This window comes from Podarcis pityusensis (genome assembly GCF_964106645.2).
Source record: "Podarcis pityusensis genome assembly, chromosome: 6".
NCBI lineage: Eukaryota > Metazoa > Chordata > Lepidosauria > Squamata > Lacertidae > Podarcis > Podarcis pityusensis.
In genome coordinates, this window is record NC_138030.1 from 79,490,588 (window position 1) to 79,513,846 (window position 23,259).

The window sequence follows — 23,259 nt, forward strand, 5'->3', positions numbered from 1 at the left end:
GATAGTATTTTGACCTATTAGTAGGCACCAGTGCAATCCTATACATGTCTGCTAAGAGGTATGTCAGAGTGAGTTAAATGGAGCTGCCTCCCTGGTAAACTGGAATTATAGAACTGCAACCTAAATGACTTCAGTCTTCAAAAAGAATGCAACTCCCGGCTCCTGGATCATCTTGGTCCACTCAGTCCTGCAAGGTATGTTAAGGATGCTGTGGTAATCCACCAGGTTTCATTGCCAAGGCCATTGCTGCTCTTGTAACCTACTGTATCAGGCCAATGGCCCATCTAGTCCAGCATTCTGTTCTCACAGTGGGCCAACTAGATGCCTGTGGGAGACTTGCAAGCAGGATTCAAGCACAAGAGCACTCTCCCTTCCTGTGGTTTCCGGCAACTGGTATTCAGAAGCATTACTGCCTCCATCTGTTGGTGCAGATAGTTATCCCAAACCTTCCTTGTGTTCCATTCTGTCCAGTTGTGGGAGGGGTAATTTGCAGTTGGATATGAAACCTCTTGCACAAAGGAGATGGAGAGAGGAAAAACAGAGGCTGGATGCAAATCAGAGTGTGTATTAGAATACTCTTCTGATTATGTGTGTGTTTACAGCATTACTCGTAATGAGAAGCACATTCCAATGCACATTCCCAGCCATAATTAATTCTGCTCATCAGCGGTTATGCACTGAACTGTCATTATAATGCACATCAGTTTGTGTAACTGCTTTTCGGGTGTGGATGGCATGGGTAATATCCCACTTGCACAGAAGTTGTTTAGAAAAGCAAGGATTTCTTATACACTTCAGGGACTTTCCATAGCTATTCAGAAAAGCACGTTGGAATGCCAAGCAGAAAACTCTACAAAAATAAATCATTTCTACCCACCTTCCTATATGCATAAAATAGTGAAAGTCTGGTATTTGGTGACTCTTGCCATTCCCATGGGAGAGTGCTGGCAGTCCCAGACAAATTTTGGGAGTGTTCCACAATGCAGAAATATCCTGGCAAAAGTTGGCAGTCACTAAAACGTGATTGTTAGTATTAACTTGTTTGTGTCTGATGAATGGGAAGATTTTTGGGTGTCATTCATGAAATTCATATGGGATTGCCAGCATTCAGATGTAAATGTTGGCTATACCTAATATCTCTAGCTAAGCTGCCTTTGGACAGACATTCATCTTCTCATCCCTTCCAGATCTCAAGGATGTAAAGACTGAGCTCTGAACTGAGTGCGACTCCCCCTGCCCTTTTCCCTCTTTGGTAGTTAAGCAAAAGTGAACCTCACGTAATAGTAAGTTTGGTTGTCTACTCCATTTCTCAAACTTAATGGTTCACTGGCAAAACTACCGGTAGTTTCTGCCCTTGTCTTTCTTTGCACTACTTCTAATATGAAACTGCTCTGGATGTAGTTTTGCATGCCTTCTTGACACCTGCTTAAGCACTATTTGATCATTTACAAGTGGCCACATTTGGTTCCATTAAATAGATTTCATTCCTGCACACTTCCAGACAAGAAGCCGACATTTCCATTCTCTCATTAAGCTAAACAAGTTTGCTGGTAGATGTCCCAAAAGATTAATGAAATGGCTTGTTGTAATTCAGAGCCACGCATTGTGGATAATATTAATAGTACAGACTCATCCTGAACAAAACCCTAACTCTTTTAAAAAAACAACAACAACGAAGGGTTTTCAAATATAAAGACAGGAAATGTGGGAGGCTACAGTCGCTGAGCTATAGAACATTATGTTAAATACAATCTGACACCGCGTCCCAGTAATTTGAAGGAGATCCAACAGGAGGGTTCTTCATCTCATTGTGCAGAAATAAATATTCATGCTTGCTACACCTCCACTGTTAGTACAAGGATGGTGGTAGGGAGAAGTCGCAAGTTATGAAGTTTATAGGAGGGGGAAGTATTTTAAAATATTGCACCTGGGTATTTTAATATTTATCTTTCTCATTCTCCTCCTTCTTGATCCTTCTCTGCAGAAAGAAAACAAAAAACCAACATGTTGGTGGTAGTACCACTAGCAAGACCCAGCTGAAGACTGCATCAAGAGCAAATTAGTCATGTTTAGGTTCCATTGAAATAAATGTGAAAACTAAGTCATGAGTAATTTAGGTTCTGTGTATTCCATGGTGCTTAAGTTCAACAACCTACAATTCTCAGAACAGTCACTTGAGCTTGAAGAAGTAGGAAGAAGCTTGCAGGAACAAAAGAAATTCCACCAACTTGGGAAGATTATGTTGGCCATTAAAAATGAAGTGATTCATTCAGCACAGGTATTCACTCCCACTCATCTTCTACCTTACTAATGTCAAGTGGCCCTCAGCTTACCCTTGATACATGTTGGTGAGAACTCCTTTTACAAGACAGGAGGCTGGACAATATGATGTCTGATTTCTACATATATATCAACTCACCATTGAAGTGTGCATCATGATCAGATCAGCTGAGTGTTGGTCTTTGTCCAGAGACATGGGTTTCCAGAGTTGTCTGAGCACAGGACTTGGGACTGAAAATGACATGAAAGTGGCAAACCTTTATCAACAGAATTTCTGCATGTTCGTTTATCTTGCTAATACTCTCACCCAGATTTCTTAAACCCTTTTACTGATTAATGTTTATGAAAGTACTATTAGATGTTTAGAAAGAAGGCTTTGGCAAAGTGTATGCAGCTGTCATTAAGATTAACGGTACTTTATGGCAGAAATAAAGGGGAAATAGTAGTTTGAGCAACACTGAGTATTCCACCCTGATAGCTAATGGGATTCAGCTGATGAGTCTTACGCTTACTCATACTTAACATTTGAACTGGTATCACTGTCATCAGGCTACTTGAAATGAAGTTATTGCATTCAGCTTATAATAAATCCACAAACACTAGAGCAAAGTATCATTACAGGCAGGGGATAACATATGCATAAGGGTTGGAGAACCTTCTATCCTTCAGATATTGTCAGATTCCTCTGCAGCCAGTACGGTCAGTAATGATAGGAGTTGTAAATATAAATTCTCATTTTGTTCTATATCTGCTTCACTCTCAACATCCTGTCAATGATATTTTCCTCACAGGGGAAGGGAAATTCCAGGTTATGTGGCAAGGTCATCTGGATATCATTTGAAATTTTAACAATTCCAGTAATCCTTTGGTGAATGTGAGCAAGTATCACAATCTCTGGCATCTCTACCTGATAGCATTGACTTTTATTAGCACTCTGAGCCTTTGGGATGGTAGATGACAAATTATAACCCAGGGAGCTGATGGATTAAAATTATTTTCTGATGGCTTTCAGGGATATTCCTGTCATCTCAGAAGGCAATTCTGTTGAAGTCCTAGTTGACCTCTGGATTGGAAAAATGGCCCAGATGGTGGACACAATCATTCCTACATTCCGTTTCCCACTTGGTAGAACCAAATGAGCTCCCTTCTTTGGGGGGGGGGGGTTGAAGTGATGAGACTGGTGGGACAATGGCTAAAGCAATTTTGGCAGAGAACACGAAATGAATCTGACTGAACATGGGCTAGAACCCATTAGAAGGCCTATTCTGTTGTAGAGATGATGGTAAAAGAAATGGAACTTATTCACCACTATTGAACCAGCCCATGCTCATCCAACAGCACTTCGGTGGGGGGCAAAGATCTGCTGCATCTTGACCCATAGGATAAAAGTGATAGCCCGTTGGGGCCACTTTGCAGATAAAGTTGCTTTTATCTTTGCTAACTTGGTTGCCATTATTAGTACAGGTCCAGTAGATGTAACATTGGTTCTTGCTTGTTTGGTTGCTGTTTTTGTACTAAAGTAGTCCAAGGATGTGGTAAGGATCTTGGAGAAGTGAGGCTACCGATCCTTGCCCTTCCTGGTTTATAAGAACTTCCAAGGGAGATGGCTGGGTGGATTAGGGCAGTAGTTATCATATTTTGTTTGGACTAGTAAACTGCTAAATATATAATCTATTAATCAATCTATATATTCCCCCTCAAAGAAAAAAAACTGATGGTCAAAAATGGTTGGGTTAAGTTGGAAGTTGACAAATAGGTTCCCTGAAGCTTCAGTAATGGTGTCTGGACACCTAAAAGCTAGAACTGGTCAAAAAGATGATGCCTTATACACTCACTTTCATGAATCTCCTCCTGAACTGGATGCTGCTCACCATATACCTACCAGGCACCATAAAAAGGGGGGTGCAATTATGCAGGCCTATGTCTTTTACAAATGACCAGTAGGTTAGACCTGGTGATAATGAACGGATGTGCCAAAGGTGATAAAGATGGAGAATTTACTTTTATATCAAGCTTAGGATATGATCGGCAGGGACATTTAACTAAGCAAATCCAGACCCACAAATGGAGTAAAGCATCCTTGCACCTATTTTATTTAACTTTTATATTAACTCCCTACTTGAAAATATGGAGAAAGAATGTGCCCATTCACCAAAATTGGCAAATATGTCCCTTCCGGTCCTTCTATATGCTGATGATGAAGTTTTAATTTCTCTCTCCTGTGTGGGACTAAGACAATTATTAAGAACCTTAGCAGCCTATTGCAAAATTGAAAAAGTAATAATTAACTATACTAAATTCAAAGTAATGATATTTTTTAAGGAGAGAGAGAGAGACATTAACAGCAGATTGATATCTAGCCCATTGAACAGGTAACATTTTTAAAATATCTGAGCATAATTTTTCATGAAAATGGTTCATAGAATAATCAGATTATATATGCAATTGCAAATACCCAAAAAACCATCAAAGCAATCACAAGGTTCTTTTATGGGAAAGGAGGTCAGTATATTCCCACAGCTACCCAGGTATTTCATAGCAAAAGTTATATCACAACTGGCTCCCAGGTGTGCAATTATCAAAACACTTCCCCTTTTGAAATTCTACAAACAAAATTCTTTAGTTGTCTGCTGGGGATTCCTTCCTGTGTGCCCAATATAGCAGTTCGCCTGGTGGTCGGACAAATCCCAGTTAGGTCCCAGATATGCATTCTGAAAATCCATTATTGGCTAAAACTAATTTTCTTCCAGGTAGGTCTGGCACCATTAACTTTAATAGACATATGTAAAACAAAATGGAACTCCTCACTGCAAGAGAAACTGAGAAGCCTAAGGGTTCACACCACAGGCTCTGATCACCTGTGGATATGAGATAGCCAGATCCACAATTAAGCAACGAATATGGGATGTTGAGCTGCAATCCAACATGAGTGAAATGACAAGGTATCCAGAAATTAAAGATAATGGGAGGGGGTTTACTCCAGCAAGGTATTTATCCAAAATAGAAATACCCAAATTTAGAAGAGCTTTTACCTTTGCCAGATTTAATGGCCTTCCATCAGCATTATTGCAGGGCAGATCTGAAGGCAAACCATATTCAGAGTGAACATGCCTATGTGGTTGAAACTGCTGCTCATGCCATACTACAAGGTTATACACTCTAAATTTATCACTTCTATCATGCAGCAAACCCCAAGCAGAACAGATGATTATTACTTAAAATACTTAACAGAGGACAGGGAACCAGAGATTACCTTACAAGTGGCTAAATTCTGTGCTGCTGCTATAAAATTAAGGAGACAAGCTTTCAATAAATCTAAAGACCAATGTCTTAACATGTTTTAAATTAGCAATTAAGGTTTTAACTTATATATTTTAGTTGTTTTGTATCAGAATTATTTATTATGCATTAGCTCATAGAGCTTAATTTTAATCCATTTATGTTTGTATGCTCTCTGTTGTTTTATATGTTTGGTCAGTGGCCGAAATAAATTGATTGATTCATTCATTCATTCAGACTAGTGTAATATGTTCTACATGGTGCTGCATTTGAAGAATTGACTGGAGCTGATTATGAAGTAGATGTAACTCCCATTTTACAGCAACTTTGCTGGCTACTAGTCCATTTCCAAGCACAAGTCAGTGTGCTGATTATTACCTACAAAGCTCTACATGACTTGGCCTCCTGTCTGTCCCACCAACATCTGAAGCACATTATACGTACATGTGCATTACAATTATATATGACGAGAGCACAGCTACACATAGATTGTCTCACTATCTGCTTTGTTATTATGAAACTCCCTTTGCTGCGAGACTCATTGTAATGTAGAGCTCTCATAAAAACATACGAAGAACCCTGTTGGATCCTGCCAAAGGTCTATCTTAGTCTAGCATCCTTTTCTCACATTGGCCAGCCACATGCCTATGTGAAACCTGCAAGCAGAACAAACGTGCAACAGCACTCTCCCCATTTATGATTCACAGCAACTGGTCCTTAGATACCTACTGGCTCTGACAGTGGAGGAAAAACATAGCCAACATGGCTAGAAGCCATTGATAGGCTCATCCTAAATCTCTGGACTTGTCAATTATGCCGGCTTCCAGTGGCTGCCTTAAATGAACAGATTCTTTGATACCATATTCCCTACCGCAATAATTTTCAGATCTAAGGCATTGCTATTTGCCCTGGGGCTTGGGATGTGGTGGGCTAAAATTTCAGCCACAGGGAGCTTCTACAATGGGTTCCACTGATCTCACTGTGCAAGCAATATGTGGGGAGTGTTCCAGCCTAAATAAATAAGCAAACAAAAAAGCAATCTCTTCTCAGATGTTCCTGCAGCCTCTATAGCCAGAGGCCAGTGCGAGCTGAATAATGCCCTGAAGAATTTTTGTCTGGTTGTTTGACAAGTTGTGAAACTTGTCTTGCAATGTTAAATTCAAGCTCACTGGTAAAAGAAAACTCAATTGTCAAAATGCACTTAAAATTCAACTATGATGTACATCAACACAATGTTCCAATGTGCACCATGCAGGTGCTTCAGACACCATATTCACAGTGGGTTCTTAGATGCAGACTAAATTTCCATGCACAGTAGGGATGATGGTGTCCCAAGAGTGACAAATATCCACAGAGAGAAAATCGTATGGGGAAATGGTTCTAAATTAAACACTCTTTAATGTAAGATTTCACCAGCTCTTTTCAACTAACTTGCATAACAGATAGGAACAGAGATTGCTTAAATTGTCCCTGCTGCTGACCTACATATATTCCTGGGGAGATCTGCATAGAGCCTATGTGTACAAACTTAAGGGTTTCTCCTGCAGTTATTTTTCAAACTTGTGCGGGCATTGACTCTGTTCCAACCTACAGCTGAACACATAGGTCATTACAATCCCCCCCCCAAAAAAATTCAACTTCCTTTAAAGGACTGAAAAAGAGATACTTGATCGGAATCTCAGGTGAGATACCCACACAGTGGAAGTTTCTCCCAGTACCAGTTCACCACGTGCAAACAGAGAAAGATTCATATAGCTTACTGTTGTGGAAGATAAGGCTCAGTAAAACAGTAAAACAGGACGTAGATGCCTACAACTTGTTTGTACAGGTATATACTGTACAGATACATATAAGTAAAAATATCTCCGTTGCTCTAAATAAGTTCAATTCAAGGCATAACACCAGACAACTAACAGACTTAGACTGAAAGCTACTGAACTGACATGAATTAATCACTGATATAGTTGTTGCACTCGGCTGTTACTATAGCAACTGGCTTGGCTGACCTTGTGCCTGCGATTAGCTCATGCAAGGGATGATTTAGACACATGAAGAAAATTAACCCCCTCTCATGTTCAGTTACTCCAACAATACTACAGTCATACTTCATGTTATGTTTGTTTCAGGTTGAGTGTTTTCAGGTTGCGTCCCTCAGTGACCCGGAAGTAACGAAACGGGTTGCTTCCAGGTTTCGCCATTCGCGCATGCACAGACACGCAAAATGAGGTCATTTTGCAGTGAATCACGACCCACACACACGCAGACACTGGTTGCATTCTGTTCAGGTTGCGAACGGGCCTCCAGAACAGATCCCGTTCACAACCAGAGGTACCACTGTATATATTTTTAGTATTCCACATCATTAATATTCCACATTTTGTCATGCATCCACCATCTCTTCCTGATTTCCTAACCACTGTAAAGCCCTGTCAGTACAGGTACCACTATGAAAATTAGACATTTTCTTTAGATGTTGTAATATGTAGAGGCATGAATGTACATAGAGTATGCTCTTCCAATCTGGTGGACAAAATCTTGTTATTAAAGAGATGTTAGTAATCCGCCCTTCCAAAAATAATACCTCTTCATACAAAAGCACTTGGATGTGTCATTCTTTTCTTTTCCCACACTTTACTTTCCCAGCCACCAGTGGAAACCTATTGAGAAGTACTCCTTTTCACCATAGAAACAATTAGGTTAAGCAAAATCTTCTCCATAGGTGCAATAAGTACAGTAGATGTGATTTTGCTGTAACACTCATTGATCTGTGTCTACTAATAATGGCAACCTGTCTTAAAAAGACGGAGTGAATGAATATGTGCTTTGTAATTCCTCAATAGACCAGTCAAGCAATTTCAATCATCTACATTAATGAGAAAAGTCTTCCTTCAAACAGCCTCCGCTCCCACTAACTTCTTTTTTTGTACCTAGGGTTGTTATTCTTGTTACTTCAACAGAGATACACAGGCAAAATATATAGCTGAAACTCAGCAAGTCCAGAATAATCAAATGCATAAGAGAACATAAGAAGAGCCCAAACAGATCAGTCTGAGGATTTATTTTGCTATGTATTTAAAACTATTTTTATACTTTCTCTAATTAAAAAATAATTCTAAGGTGGTTCACAGTTTTTTTAAAAAAAATGGTAAAGATATATTAAAACGAACTACCACTAATTAATGAATCAATTAGTCTGGACATCTAAAGCCAGGAAATGCCTGGACCTTTGATGTCGGGCTCGGATCCAGGGGAGCTCCCAGACTGTCACTATTTTCAGGTGGGATTCACTATTTTCAGGTGGGTAGCCATATTCCAACCCCCTGATCATGTCGCTTACCTTTTTCTGTGCTCCCCCCTCCTCCCCGATTAAGACTGCCCTTTTCGATCAGAACTATACACAGTGTTCCAAATGTGACTGTATCATACAATTATAAAAAGTCATGGTAATACTGGCCTTTTAAAATTCTCGGTGTCTTTCTTAACAATCCTAACACAGAGCTTACCCTTTTCACCATTGTTGCAAACCAATCTGATATTTTCATTAGCTATCCAACATGACCCTAAGATCACTTTCCTGGAGAGAAAGAGAGGGCAAATTACTTCCCATATGGTCCACACACACACACACACCCAGCTCCCAACATGGCTTTTCATCTGTTTACATTGAATCTCATTTGCTTATGTGTATCAATGTATTTGGAGGGACTCTTTGAGAAGCTTTTCATGGTCTCAAGCTTCTCAGTGGTGCTGCTGCTATGGGTCATCAGACTTTATATTCTGTGAACGGCCACCTGACCTCTATTAGTGAAAGAGTTTGTCCTACTTTTAACAAGCAGTATGATTGTTAATTGAGCTCTTCATTAACCACCTTGGCTAAATATCCTGTGACTGAAGGGATGTGGGCAGTGGAATTCAATTCAGTTCATGATTAATTGCAAAGCTATAATCCGCAAATTTCTGAAACAGTGCATCTGAAATGCAACCTTCCTTTGAAATTTGCACTTCTCTGAATTTTTCAGTGCAGTTCTCCAGCCAGGTAATGCATTCAAAAATGCAGGAACTAGGGTTAAGGTGTGTGTTAAAATGCATATATTAGTGAAACTAACCTACAAAAAATGCATTATATTAGGAGGAATTGCTTTACAGAAATCTGTGTAATAGACAAAATGCATATGAAGATTTGTATGTCAGGGTGCACACTTTATCACAAAAATGTGGAGAAATGATCTTAAGCTTAGAAAGATAAGAAACTAAGAGAAACTGAAACTAATATATTCGTCCATCCCTACCTGTGAGGCTACCATACAATACTATACTGACCAGTGTAAGAGACAGGAGTCTAGGCTTGAAGGGCTGCTGTTCTTACCCAATGATGTTCCTGGTGAATTTGCTCTACCCACGCCCTTGACCTTAAAAGACACGCAAGTTGGTCTCTCCCAGGGGGAGGGGGCAAGAGTGCCCAATGAGAGAGGACAGTCCGGCCTAGTATTTAGGGTTGTACCACCCCCTCTTCTCCCTCCTTTTGCCTTGCAGCACCCTTCCTCTGTAGTGTAAGCCAGGCATGGCCAAACTTGGACCAGTGGTCAGGGATGGTGGGAATTGTAGTCCAAAAACAGCTGGAGGGCAAGTTTGGCCATGCCTGGTGTAAGCTTTGAGTGGCCAGCTTTTATGGGGCTGAATAGGAATTTGGAGGAAGCCCCTGATTGGCTCTCAGGATTCCCTCTTTTCGCTTGATTCACACTGTAGGACATCTTGCCTTAACTTTGTTAGTTTTACTGCTCTGCATTCAGTGTGGGTAAGTAAGGAAATGCAAGACCTTACATCACTGCCACCTTGAGGCATTATGTGGGTAAGGGGCAGTAATCACCCATAGCCTGAGGCTTGGGGGCACAAAAAGGTGAGTTTAGGGCCTGGCTTGAGCAGTGAATGCTGATCAGTAGGGCTCAGGTGCACAGGTCGGGCTCTCCTTACACAAGGTTCATGTAGCAAGGAAGGAGAGTCTTCCTCCAAACCTTGGCAGGGGAGCTAATACTGTGATAGCTTACATGACCAGAGGTTAGAGCAGGCATAGGCAAACTCTCCCTCCAGATGTTTTGGGACTACAACTCCCATCATCCATGACCACTGGTCCTGTTAGCTAGGGATGATGGGAGCTGGAGGGCCGAGTTTGCCTGTGCCTGGGTTAGAGGGATGCTTCCCCATATGCATACATTGATTTCACCTGCCCACACACATATAATTGCTTAACTGGCAGATCCTTTGTTTTCATTATATTTTAATAAATAAACATTTTTACTATTTAGTAAGTTGGTTAGGGTCTTCTTTTAGGGTGTGGGGGCAAGGTTATTACTGAATTACTGCATTTTTTAAATCTCACGTCTCGTCAAGTAAACAAAATTTAGGTCTAAGAATCTTTAAAAAGATACAAATGATTGCATCACACAGAGATCGAACATCTGGTTGAAATCAAACCTGAAAGCAGTTTGCAAAAAATAAAATAACATAATCAGTAAAAAAAAAAAAAACAACCCCCCCACACAAACATTTAAAAACATTCAGAAAATAATGAAAATCAGTGAGAAGCTAAAGCCTGAAAAAACCCACATGCCAGCTTCCATATGTCTGCAAAGGCTTGCCCCGTGCTATTTTTCTAGATGAAGAGGTGCCGGAACTCACCATGAACGCCTCCCTTGTTCCCTTATAATAGCAGTGGGACCCATCTGAGAGGTGGGGGGGAAATGGGTTTTTTTAGCAAGTGCTGAAAAGAGTACAGTGAAGGCACCTAGCTGAAGTTAATTGGCCAGGATTTCCAAAGTGTCAGTGCTGCCACACTAAAACATTGATATCTTGCAAGTGTGATACAAATATTATGGGGCACCTGTAAAAGTGCCTGTTCACCAATTTATTTATTTTTTAAATTTTAGTTATGCTTTTCAGGTTTATACATTTCATTAAGTTTACAATCATTTTATCGTTTCAAAACTTGACTTCCTTCCCCCTCTTTCTGCGGTTCCTTAAATGTATTTTTAATATCTTCTACATATCCAAATTGACTTAATTTGCTCATTTATTTATCTACTTTAAATATATTACTCTTATAAAACTGCAGGTTATTACAATAATTCTACCAATTTTCTTATCTGTTTTCAATTTATCTGTAAATATTCAGTAAACCATTTCCATTCTTTTATAAAAAGTTTGTTGTCTTGATTTCTTATTCTTCCAGTAAGTTTCACCATTTCTGCGTATTCCATAAGTTTTTGTATCCATTCTTCCTTTGCTGGGACTTCTGTTTCTTTCCATTTTGGGGCAAGTAACATTCTTGCTGCTGTAGTAGTGTACATGAATAAGTTCCTATACAGTTTAGGTAGTTCCATCCCTATAATTCCCAAAAGAAAAGCTTCTGGGGTTTTTTTTTTACAAAGGTTATTTTAAACATCCTTTACAATTCATTATATATCATTTCCCAGTAAGCTTTAACCTTACTACAAGACCACCACATATGATAAAAAGAACCTTCTTTCGCCTTACATTTCCAACACTTATTTGATTTAGATTTATACATTTTTGCCAGTTTTCTCGGTGTTAGATACCATTGATATATCATTTTCATATAATTTTCTCTTAGACCATAACATGCTGTACATTTTATATCCATATTCCACAATTGATCCCATGCTTCCATGCCTATATTATGACCAATAAATCTCCAAATGGGTCCAAATTTCAGTGTCTAAAATTCCTGGTAGAGGACAAGGATCTAGAGATTACGCTAAGGGTGGCGAAATTCTGTGCGACTGCCATAAAACTTAGGGAACAAGCTGTACTACCAAAATGATTAAGGTTTTAAATGATAATTTTAGGTTATATTTTAGTGATCAAGATTTAATATAATTTTTTAACTGCCGCTATATCTGAATTGTCTCTGTTATACCCAATTGCAATTCAATGTATTTGTGTTGTGTTTTATGATTTTCCTGATATTGTAAGTGACCTGGAACTGGTCTGTGACCGTAATAATAAAATTCTAATCTTCTATTATGACCAAGCCTGTTCACAGATTGAAACAGTCAAGTGGGGATATATGGGGTAAGGTGATCTTTCAAGTTAATTGGTCCCAAGCTGTTCAGGGGTTTATATACTAATAATAACACCTTGAACTTGGCCGGGCAGCAGATCAGAAACCAGTGCAGGTCCCTGAGCAGCAGTACTACCACATTGGCCCGAATATAAGCCACACCTGAATATAAGCCGCACCTTTAAAATTGGAGGGGGGGGGAATAATACAGTGGTACCTCGCAAGATGAATGCCTCGCAAGACAAAAAACTCGCTAGATGAAAGGGTTTTTTGTTTTTTGAGCTGCTTCGCAAAACGATTTTCCCTGTGGGCTTGCTTCGCAAGACGGAAACGTATTGCAAGTTTGTTTCCTTTTGCTTAACACCGTTAATACAGTTGCGACTTGACTTCGAGGAGCAACTCATAGAACGCGGTGTGGTAGCCTTTTTTGAGGTTTTTAAAGACTTTGGTGATTTTTGAAGCTTTTCCAAAACTTTTCCGACACCGTGCTTCGCAAGACGAAAAAAATCGCAAGACGACAAAACTCGCGGAATGAATTAATTTCGTCTTGCGAGGCACCACTGTACCTGAATATAAGCCGCTCCATTCCTCGCTGCTCCTGGCTGCATACTGGGCAGGGGGGGCGCTGGGTTGCCAGTGGCCTTTCCCCTTCCTCGCTCTTTCCCGGTCTTGGGGGAGAGGACGGGGGACTACGCACAGGGCGGGCGCTGCTTTGCTACACTCCTGGAGCTGCTTGCTCCTGGCTGCATACTGTAAGGTCGCAAATACAAGCCGCACTTTAACTTTTCACGGTCGGCATTTGGGGGGGAAGTGAGGCTTATATTCAGGCCAATACGGTACATGCTGACAGGGTCTTACTCCTGGCACCAATCCAGCTGCAGCAATTCTGCACTAACTTCAGCTTCCAGATCAAGTGGAAGTGAAGCCCCACATAGAGCACTTTCAGTAATCCCGTCTTGAAGTAAACAATGTATGAGCTGCTGTCAACCACTTGAAATCTAATTCTAACAGAAAGATTTCAGGTTTCTTAACTTCTGTGTTTTGCATCTATATGGTGATTATGGTAAGGATTTCAGCCTGGAACACCAGTTTGACAGATGGAAGGGCTTCTGTTGCTGTATATTTTCAAACATTAATGCTATCATTTGCATGCTGAAGAAAAGAAATTTTGATTTTACAGAGGCCACCAAGGATTAATTTAATGATTTGGGTAGAGTTTAGATTTCTTCCCAGGAGGTGTGAAGGTTAAAAGGTACATCTAGCTAAATATTTAAAATCTTTAACCTTTCTGGTTTGATCCAAATGATCCTGGGGAAAGAAACCACTTATATAGCTTAGCTTGTAGCTTGCTTAAAATTTAAATAGTTCTCCTTTGTAAATCGTGAGCCATTGCAGCAAATGCTTCTATTATTTCTGTGTTATGCTTTGTAATAACATTTTAAATCTGCACTTGATGCATTTTTCAACATGCCTCCCAGAGTCTCGGAGACTGTCAGCACAAAAGAAGTAAGAAATTTTGTGTGCGTGTGTGATAAATCTGCTTCTGCATCTCTTCCCATGTGGAATTGCAAACTCCATCAACATCCTTCTTGAGTTCCATTGCTCAGCTGGTCTTCATATTCTTTCCAGAAGCTCATGGAGAAATTGGAGGAATGTATTATCTATCAATTTGTATGCTGGGAATTTTTTCAACACTGATTTGCTGCCAGACACTGAGTCAATCCTGATGCTTGAGGTTTGGGGCAAGGAGGCAACCTCTACCGCATCTTATCTATAATAACGCTTCACACTTAAACAACACATTTTAGCTCTCCACAGTGGTTCGTTATTAGTCTGGTATTTTCAACAGTCCTGCAGAACAAGCCAGTTTTATTGCCTCTATTACGCTCCTTAGGCTGGCATAGCCAGACACATCTAATAGCATGTATAGTTAAACGATGGAGCTCGATCCCATAGCAGGCAGTGATGGCCACCAATCTGGATGGCGTTAAAAGAAGATTGGACAAATTCATGGAGGAGAGAGCTGCTAGACATGCTGGCTATGCTTTGCCTCTACAGTTAGAAGCAGCAATGCTTCTGAGTACCAGTTGCTGGAAACCACAGGTAGGGAGTGCTTGGGTCCTGCTTGTAGGCTCCCCACAAGCATCCAGTTGGCCACTGTTGAGAATAGGATGCTGAACTAGATCGGCCATTGACCTTCTCCAGTGACTGCTCCCAGACTTTGGAACTCCCTTCCTAGATAAATTAGACTGCTCCCTCTTTGTTGTCCTTCTGCTAGCTTGTGAAGTCTTGTTCCAACAGACGTTTGGCAACTGACTGTTTTTTAAGGAAAGGGTTGGTGCTGCGATAGTTTGATTGTAAAGATCTGTTTGCTTTAATATAACTTTGATGTATCTATTTTTAATTATATTAATGTTTAATTGTTTTACATTAGTTTTTTCCCTATGTTTCAGCTGTTGCAGCTGTAAGCTACCTTGATTCCCTATAAAAGAAAAATGTTACTTGTAATATTTTTAATAAAATAATAATAATAATAATAATAATAGGCCTGGTGAAGCAGGCTGTGCTTGTATTCTTCTTTCATGTTGAATTTAAATATGATAGATAAGTACACACCATACTGAATATACTATACACACACACACACACACACACACAGTACAGAATACATAAAATATAAAATTATATATAGTGCAAAATGCAAACCACCCGTTTTACATTAGTGGTGGTATTTTTGAAAAGGAAAAGGTATTTATTGGCTCAAGAAAAGCAGTGATAGGGCAAGAACCTGAAGGAAAAACCTATCCTGTCAGAGCTCATTTCTTTCACCGTGCAAGATTATGATGCCATCCCCAGTGTTGATGTGAAGGTGTTCCAGGCGGCTAGCTCTATAGTTTGTTCAGTAAATGTCAGTTCTTCGTTGTGATGTCTTTCTAGAATTTCCTGACATAGATGCTCTTCGTCCAATAAAATGATAAATAAGGGGGGGAGGCACTTTAGGGATATTGATTGAATGTTTCTGCACAATTTGGAAACCACTTTGGCTTTTTTCATTCACAGGTCCAATACAAGATAGACATGCCCCTTATCTCCACCAAGGTTAAAGGGGGTTGGAGATTCTGCTTTTATATTTGCTCCTGGAACCATCCCCATGGCTGACAATTATTGAGGTAGATTCCCATTATTATCACTAGTATCAGGGTTACTCCATTGATGTGGTGCACTGGATGGAGATGGCGAATGACAAGATAGATGCGTGAGACAGTACTGAGCAGCTGAAAAATTATTTGATACTGACCTATGCGTGGATGCTCTGAAAACTAAGTTCTAAGACTCAAGAGCCATGCTAGGCATGATGTTACATGCACCACTGCATTTAACATGCTGGTTAGATCAGTCCAAATGCCCCTCTAGTTGCCTATTTTGGACTCGATCCAACTAACCCAGCACACTTGCAGAAGGCAACAGAAGAGCTCCCACTGGCACAAGGGGGCTTTCACCCTTCTCCTCCCTCTGTGTTCCTCCTGATCCTCCCTCAATTTTCTCTGGTGGGTTTGGAGAACCCCCAGAACAGAGCATGAATAATAATAATAATAATTTATTATTTATATCCCGCCCATCTGGCTGAGTTTCCCCAGCCACTCTGGGGAAGGGGAGAAGAGGGGGGAATCATTCCATCTGGCAAACAGAAATGCTTGTGTTTCCAGAAAGATCAGAAGAGTGCAATGCTGAATTCTTTTCTCCGTTCTCACAGCAGCCCACCAGAAGCCTACGGCAAGACCATCAGCAGGTAAGACCTAAATGCAACAACACTCTCCCTGATACGTGATTCCCAGCAACTGGTATTAAGCAGCATACTATCTCCACCATTGAGAGTAGAGCACATTAATCATGGCAAGTAACCATTGAAAGCCTTATGCTCCTTAAATAGCAACAGCTAGAAGGGGCTGTGTCAGACACTAGACAGGTATTTAACCCTGTTGTCTCTTGCTGTCCAGAAGAATATTTGCCTTGTGATGGGAAATCCCCCATTGGCATCACTTGCTCTCATTTTCTTTGATAATGTATTACCGGCCTGTCTTTCCATCTTCACCTATTCTATCAGAGAGAGAGGGGAAGTTAGCATATTAGGTTTGGAAAGTTAGAACATTGGCCTATCTAGCTCAGTATCATTTGACCGGCAGTGGCTCTCTAGGGTTTCAAACAGGAGTCTTTTCTAGCCCTTCTTGGAGATATAAAGGGACCATTTCCATACAAAATGTGTAGTAGAACCACAACATTCTTCTATGACTACTTCTCTGGAATTTGTCACTAATATTATTCATCCGAATCCACCGAGAGAGAGATGCAGGTGGAGGTACTGCTTGGATTTCTTTGCAGCACTAAGACTTTCAGATAGAAGCTTGAAACATCCACTAATCTCTCCATCCACCCTTCTCCATTTCATACAACACAGTGTACACTGAGGTATGCATTTCAGTACACCTAATAAGGTGGAACCAGGTGGACATCTGGGTTGGGCTCCAGTAGCTGCCCATGTGGTGGGGCAAAGCTATCCTCTCAACAGCTGTGTCTCTGCAGCTTACTTATATGGGGCAGGGTAGAGTAAGGGCTATACATGTGAACTAGCAGGAACACCACTGTCCTGTTCGACACCATCTCCATCCGAGTAAGCTGCAGTGAAGCCATTGTAGGAGGGCAGCTGCTGCTGGTGAGCTCATTGTTATGTGCCATACTGTCTATATGGAGATATACATCATCTAAATTCCCCTTGAAGTATTCTAGAATATCAGGAAATGATGATGATTCTGGGTGGAATAAAATTGATCCAATTTGTCAGGCTTTGAGTCAAGTCCAGTGTCTGAAGGACGACCATAACCAACATCATGAGGTAGGTTGAGATACCTGAGCAAGGTGATTTATATACATGTTTATGCATGCAAATTTTTATACATGTAAGTTCCAGTGTGTTCAGGTAAGTGTGCAAAGGGCTGTATCCTTAAGAATCCCTTTTCTTCCCCTCCCCCACAAAAAATGAAACCTGTCTCTAATTTCCAGACTCAAGTAAAAATGATTTATAGGTGGACAGCAATGCTGCCTTGTAAAGTCAAGTTGATTTGTAGATAGATGGCTCAGCAGATTTGATCTTAACTACATCAGGAATTAAATTAGATTAGAAAAATCAATGACAATTTGAAGACACTCAAATAAAAACCAACATTTTTTGTGGAAAGAGACTGGGGCCAAGCCACAAAGTCAACCACACTCAGAGCATGTGGATTTGGGGATGTTTGTTTTCAACACAATACATATGGCCATGTTTGTATTTAACAGAAGGACAGCGATCATCCAGCCAGTGGCTTTCATTAGCAATTCACATCCAATGGAAATTTGCTTTCTTTCAAAAGGAAATGGATGGGCCTGCCTGATTTTTCTCCTTAATTACTCAAATCAAATTGAAAACACACCACAAATTCTAAGTGCAATACTTGGCTAGACCTTCTGGAAACAATTATATAAAACACAGAAAACAATATCTAACGCATTGCAGTAATGGGTATAGTATAGGCAGAGGGATTGGTGACCTTGAGTCAGAGAGACCCAAAATGAAATACCTTTGCAGTCATACAGTGCATAGGCAGTGTCATCTAAAAGTCAGCCAAAGGCTAGCTGAGGGATTGTTGAAAGTGATCTTTCTGCTGCTCTGCCAGTGAAAAGGATCCAGAAGGATGGCATTTGCATCAGCAAGGCTACTCCCCCTAGTACACCAACAGAAAGCTCTACCCTAGTTGATAAATAACTATACAACTTTTAGAAGACATCTGAAGGCAGTCCTGTATAGGTAAGTTATTAATATATGATGCTTCATGCTGTGTTTATATTTTGCTGGACGCCACCCACAGTGGCTGGGGGAACCCAGTCACATGGGTGGCATATATATATAATAATAAAAGTAGTAGTAGAGATGCACTGTCAGCAGTGTTCAGCCAATGGTAAGGACCAAAATGGAGCATTCTGTGGGTGTGCCAGAGGCAGACTGGCAGTGGCCTTGGGTCTGCAGGATCCAAATCCCCTTATTTCCCCCATGGATTAAAACTACGTATGTCCTGGAGCTGGCCCAATTAATTCTCTTCCCATCGCTGTCAATGGAAGGGGGGGGGGAGAGATGGGAAAAGAAAGGAGAGGAAGAATCAAAAGCCACCTCCAGCCCTGGCTAAGTGGATTTGTGCAGGATTCACCTAAGGAGAGCCATCAGCAGAAGCCCTGCACAAGGGCTTCACCTTTTGCAATTGAGATTTTGCCCCTATCCTCCCCCATGGGCCCCCCAAAATTGGCTCAGGGGCAGGGTAAGAAGAACCCCTGGAACAGTGCATAGGATTAGGGGAGTTCTGTCTGGTAATCTGATATGTTTGCTCAGGTGGAACATTTGTAATAGTGTGGTGTTGAATTCTAGTATTTTCCCTTCCAATGTTTATATAGTATAAACCCTTTCAATGGGGGACTAAAAGCATGGATTGGCAGTTTCCCATCCAAGTACTGGCCAAACCCAGACCTGCTTGGTTTCAGCATGTACCTTGATCCCTGGCCCCGACACCAGCTGCACAGGAACACCCAACACACAAATTCCTGCTTGCAGCTACAATTCCTGGGCTCCAACTCTTTGCATCCTTGATCATTGGCCATGCTGGCTGGGGCTGGTCCCCCATCCTTGCTCAACACACTAGTGCCCTGCAAATAACAGCTAAATGGGACTAATGTATATTTTGAACTGGATCTGTGCTACGTAGCAGTTTAGTTTCTTGATAGACATAGAGGTGGGGAATCTAGTTTCCCCCCAAGTCCCTGGTAATCCATGTCAGGGTAAATGTCTTGAATCTCACAGCAGAAAGAATTGCTTCATTGTTGGAGCTGTTTCTCTCCTCAAGCAGTCACTAGTTTAGAAATATTATCCCCATACGAAATGACAAAAATATAAGCTACAATGTTGTGCTACCACAAAGCTTTCAAACATGACATTTTGTAATGACAAAAGATTAAAGAGCTCAGGATAACTTCTCAATAAACTTTGTGCTGTGTTAAGTTTTAATACCTTGCTGTGAACAATCTCTAAAGATATCCGTAGATATTAGTGAGGCCACTGCAGCATCCTATTTTGGGGCTTTTTGATAGTTTGCCTGTTTTATTGCTTTATAGATTGCATTATTTACGTTTCCTGGTTGATTTCCTTCTTTGGAATCTTTTCTGGTGGGAAGTGGGTTACAAATGCTTGAAGCAAACAAATAAATACTGACCCATCTGATATTTGTGACCATCATGTGGAAGATTCCCAGATTTCACTGTAAGGTGAGGATTCACAGCAAAACAGAGGTGCTTGCGAAGATGATGGGGGGACACAACATTGTGTGTGTGATGTCAGGACGTTGGGAGGAGCCTGGGCCAGAGCTATACACAACGGCCATGTGGCTCAAGGACCGGCAGCTTCTTCTCCACCTTCTCTTGGCACCACTGGAGGCTGATTCAACTCTCCTTCTCCTCTGCGGCCTATGGGGCACAAGCAGTGGTGAACTTGGGTATTATGATGCCCTGTGCAAGGCCAAAATTTGGCGCCCTTCCCCCAGCCTCCACACTACCCTCCCACTACCTGGTTTGGGGGAGGAGGCCCTCACACTTCCTTCCCTAAGCTTGGAAAGTGCCAACTAGGCTTTGGGGAGGAGGAGGGGGTGGACTCTGGGACCCTGCCAAAGCCTCAGACCTTCTTCCCTAAGCCCAGCACCTTGCTTACCAGGCTTTGAGATGGCACCACCTCGGTTTGCACCCAGTGCATGCACACCTCTTGCACAGCCCTAAACCCATGCCTGGAACAAGAAAGAGGAGCTTCACTCTTTTTCTCTCTGCCACAATCCTCACAAAGCGTGTTCTCCAATAAATGAGAGCACGTGTTGCGGTGTGGGCCGCCAGGCCTCTTGTTGCCAGGCAGGTTAATAGTTCTTGCCTGGCACTATGATTGGGTAACTGGGTTGCTGGGGCAAATTGTATGTTGCAAATTGGGTGGGTGGGACCATAGTCTTTAAATATTGGTGCACTCTGGTTTCTCTTTCTCTTTGCAGAGTGCATCGGATCACCCGCCCGCCCGCCCGCCCTCTTTCCCGGTTGACCTTGCTTTGCCTGTCATGGGGTCGTCTGCTTTGGAGCAGGGGCCTAGTAGGAATTTTGCCATTTGGTGATTGGCTGTGCCATTTGGTTTTTGCCTACTACTCAGCAATTCGTCACAACTTGTAAGGTTGCGGTTAGGCATTGGTTATAATATGCTGGTGGTGGAGGGGTCAGGATAGGCTGTGCCTGCCCCTCCAATTGCGCTGAAGGGAATTCCATTAAAGGAATCCTGGGGCTTGCCACGATTTCGTCCAATCCCTGTCATGGGACCAGGGCCGCCCAATCCCTGTCATGGGAATCCCTGTCATGGGACCAGGGCCGGCAAGCTTTCGGGGAGCTGCTGGGGTGAGCGGCGTGGGTCCGACGCTTAGCTCAAATGACCCCCAGTTTGACTTTCTCTTCTACTGGCTACCGATTGGACCTCGGTGTGATGGCCTGGGATTCCGAGTCTGAGAGTGAACCGGAGGAATCCCAGCCGGCACAGGAGTCCCCGCCTCCAGGGCCGGCTGAACTGGGGCAAGGCCTAGATGCTGAGGAGCCTGCACCTGTGCCAGATCCTCAGGGGCAGGCACCAGGTGAGACCATTCTGGCCCCAGAGGTGCTGGAGGACTCAGTGGCTACAGGTGAGCCTCCCCCGGGGCCCAGTAACCCTTCGGCCTCTGCTGAACTGCAGAGGCTTAGGGCAGAGAGGCGAAGGGAACTGGTCTCTCCCAGGAGGAGTGCTCGCCTTAAGGCCAAGAGAGGCGGGGCTCCTGGGGGCCGGGACCGCCCCCGGCCTTAGAAGAAGATAAAGGTCAGGCAGCCCGGTCCCAGGTTGCGGGAGCAACGTCGTTGTGGAGTACCTGCTTTACCCAGACCTAGATCTGCACTCCCAGTGTGCCTGTTCCACGCCCGGCTTCCTGCTCCTGACTCTCCGGTGTTCCTGTTCCTCGCCCAGCTGCCCGCTGCTGACCCACCAGTGTTCCTGTTCCCCGCCTGGCTCCCTGCTTCTGCTCTACCAGTGTTCCTGTTACCCGCCTGGCTTCCTGCTGCTGCCCTACCAGCGTTCCTGCTCCCCCGCCCGGCTCCCTGTTTCGGACCTCGCGTCTCATCTAGTGATTGTCTACCCTGCTAGTGACTCTGGACTGAACTTCGGCTACGGTATTAGTACCTCCCCCCCCCCCCCGGGACCAGCACACTCGGGATGTCAGTTCTGTCCCAGGCGGGGGGACAGATAGTCATAACCAATGTCTAAACAACCACTCACTGATTTTGTATTTTAATAAAGTTGTGGCCAAAATAGTGCCCAAAAACCAAAACTAAAATTACGTGTTATGTGTGAAGTTATTTGAGAGGTGGCCTGGGGACCTACACACGCAACAAACAACAAGCACAGCTTCCCAAAGGAAAGTTGGAAGCAGTAATGCTTCTTAATGCCAGTTGCTGGGAACTAGACAAGTGAATACTGCTTGCTGGTTTCCCACAGGCATCTGGTTGTCCATTGTGACAACAGGATGCTGGATTAGACGGGCCATTGGCCTGATCCAGCAGGCTCTTCTTCTGTTCTCATGTGGCTGAGGAAAGGGCAAACAGTGGAGAAAAATCCCCTTATGTGTGTAAATGAATCACCACTGATCCAGCTTTGTAAGTACAACCCAATGAAACCGATATATAATAATGGATTGCTTGTGCTGAACACACTTTTATCTGTGAAAGTACAGAGGTACATCGACTGCTGCGAAGAAAGGAAAGGTGCCATACATTCATCAAACCAGAAATTAATATGATGATTTGAAAAGCATTTTGGAACCAAACGTCCTAAAGATCAAAACCAGCTGCTTTTTATGAAGTAATCCTTCAATCAAAGTGTGGATTTGATGTTCCACGGAGCAGGGAATCCATCACAGCCGTCACAGCAGACCTAGCAGGTGCCCATTTAATATTGCTTGGTTGTGCAAAAAAAGGAAAAAAAAGTTTTCATTGCCAAGCTTTCAGATTCAGTTGCAGATTTATTATTCTACAATGATTTATTTCTTAAGTGGATAAAGATTAGTCGGAGCAAATAATGAAAGAATATCTGAGAAACAACAAATAAATGAAATGTCAGGTGACACAGGCAGTATCAACACACCTGGGCTGTAACCATCTCTTCTCTTGCCAAGCAAGCCTAACAATATCTACTTAGAAGTACAGTGGGGCTTACTCACAGTCGAGTGGTGTTAGGTCGGTAGCCTAAGTCAGTAAGGTGTGTATTTTCTAGGAAGAAAATATGCCCCCTGGGCGGTGCTTGAAATTTGTTGAATCTCAGTTCATAACTACAGAAACAATGTCACAGTCAGAATGTGCCTTCAGTTCTCCAACTGCCCGTTCAGGAATGGTCCATTCAAAATGAAGGAAATAATTACAAGGAGCTTCCAGCAAGGTGCGATGGAGGATGGCTGAATTCCATCACTGCCGTATGTTCCAGAATCAGAGGCTGAGATGGGAGT

General features: G+C 42.2%; 1 long non-coding RNA gene across 1 annotated transcript in view; it reads right to left on the reverse strand.

Annotated features, from left to right (window-relative positions):
• LOC308478763 overlaps positions 1–23,259 on the reverse strand; it is a 47,178-nt gene that overhangs the window by 10,356 nt on the left and 13,563 nt on the right. Inside the window, exons 3-4 of the long non-coding RNA XR_013987242.1 lie at positions 2,420–2,511; positions 1,928–1,978 (exon numbers count right to left, since the gene is read on the reverse strand). This is a non-coding gene — a long non-coding RNA (uncharacterized lncRNA). The remainder of the gene's footprint in view (positions 1–1,927; positions 1,979–2,419; positions 2,512–23,259) is intronic.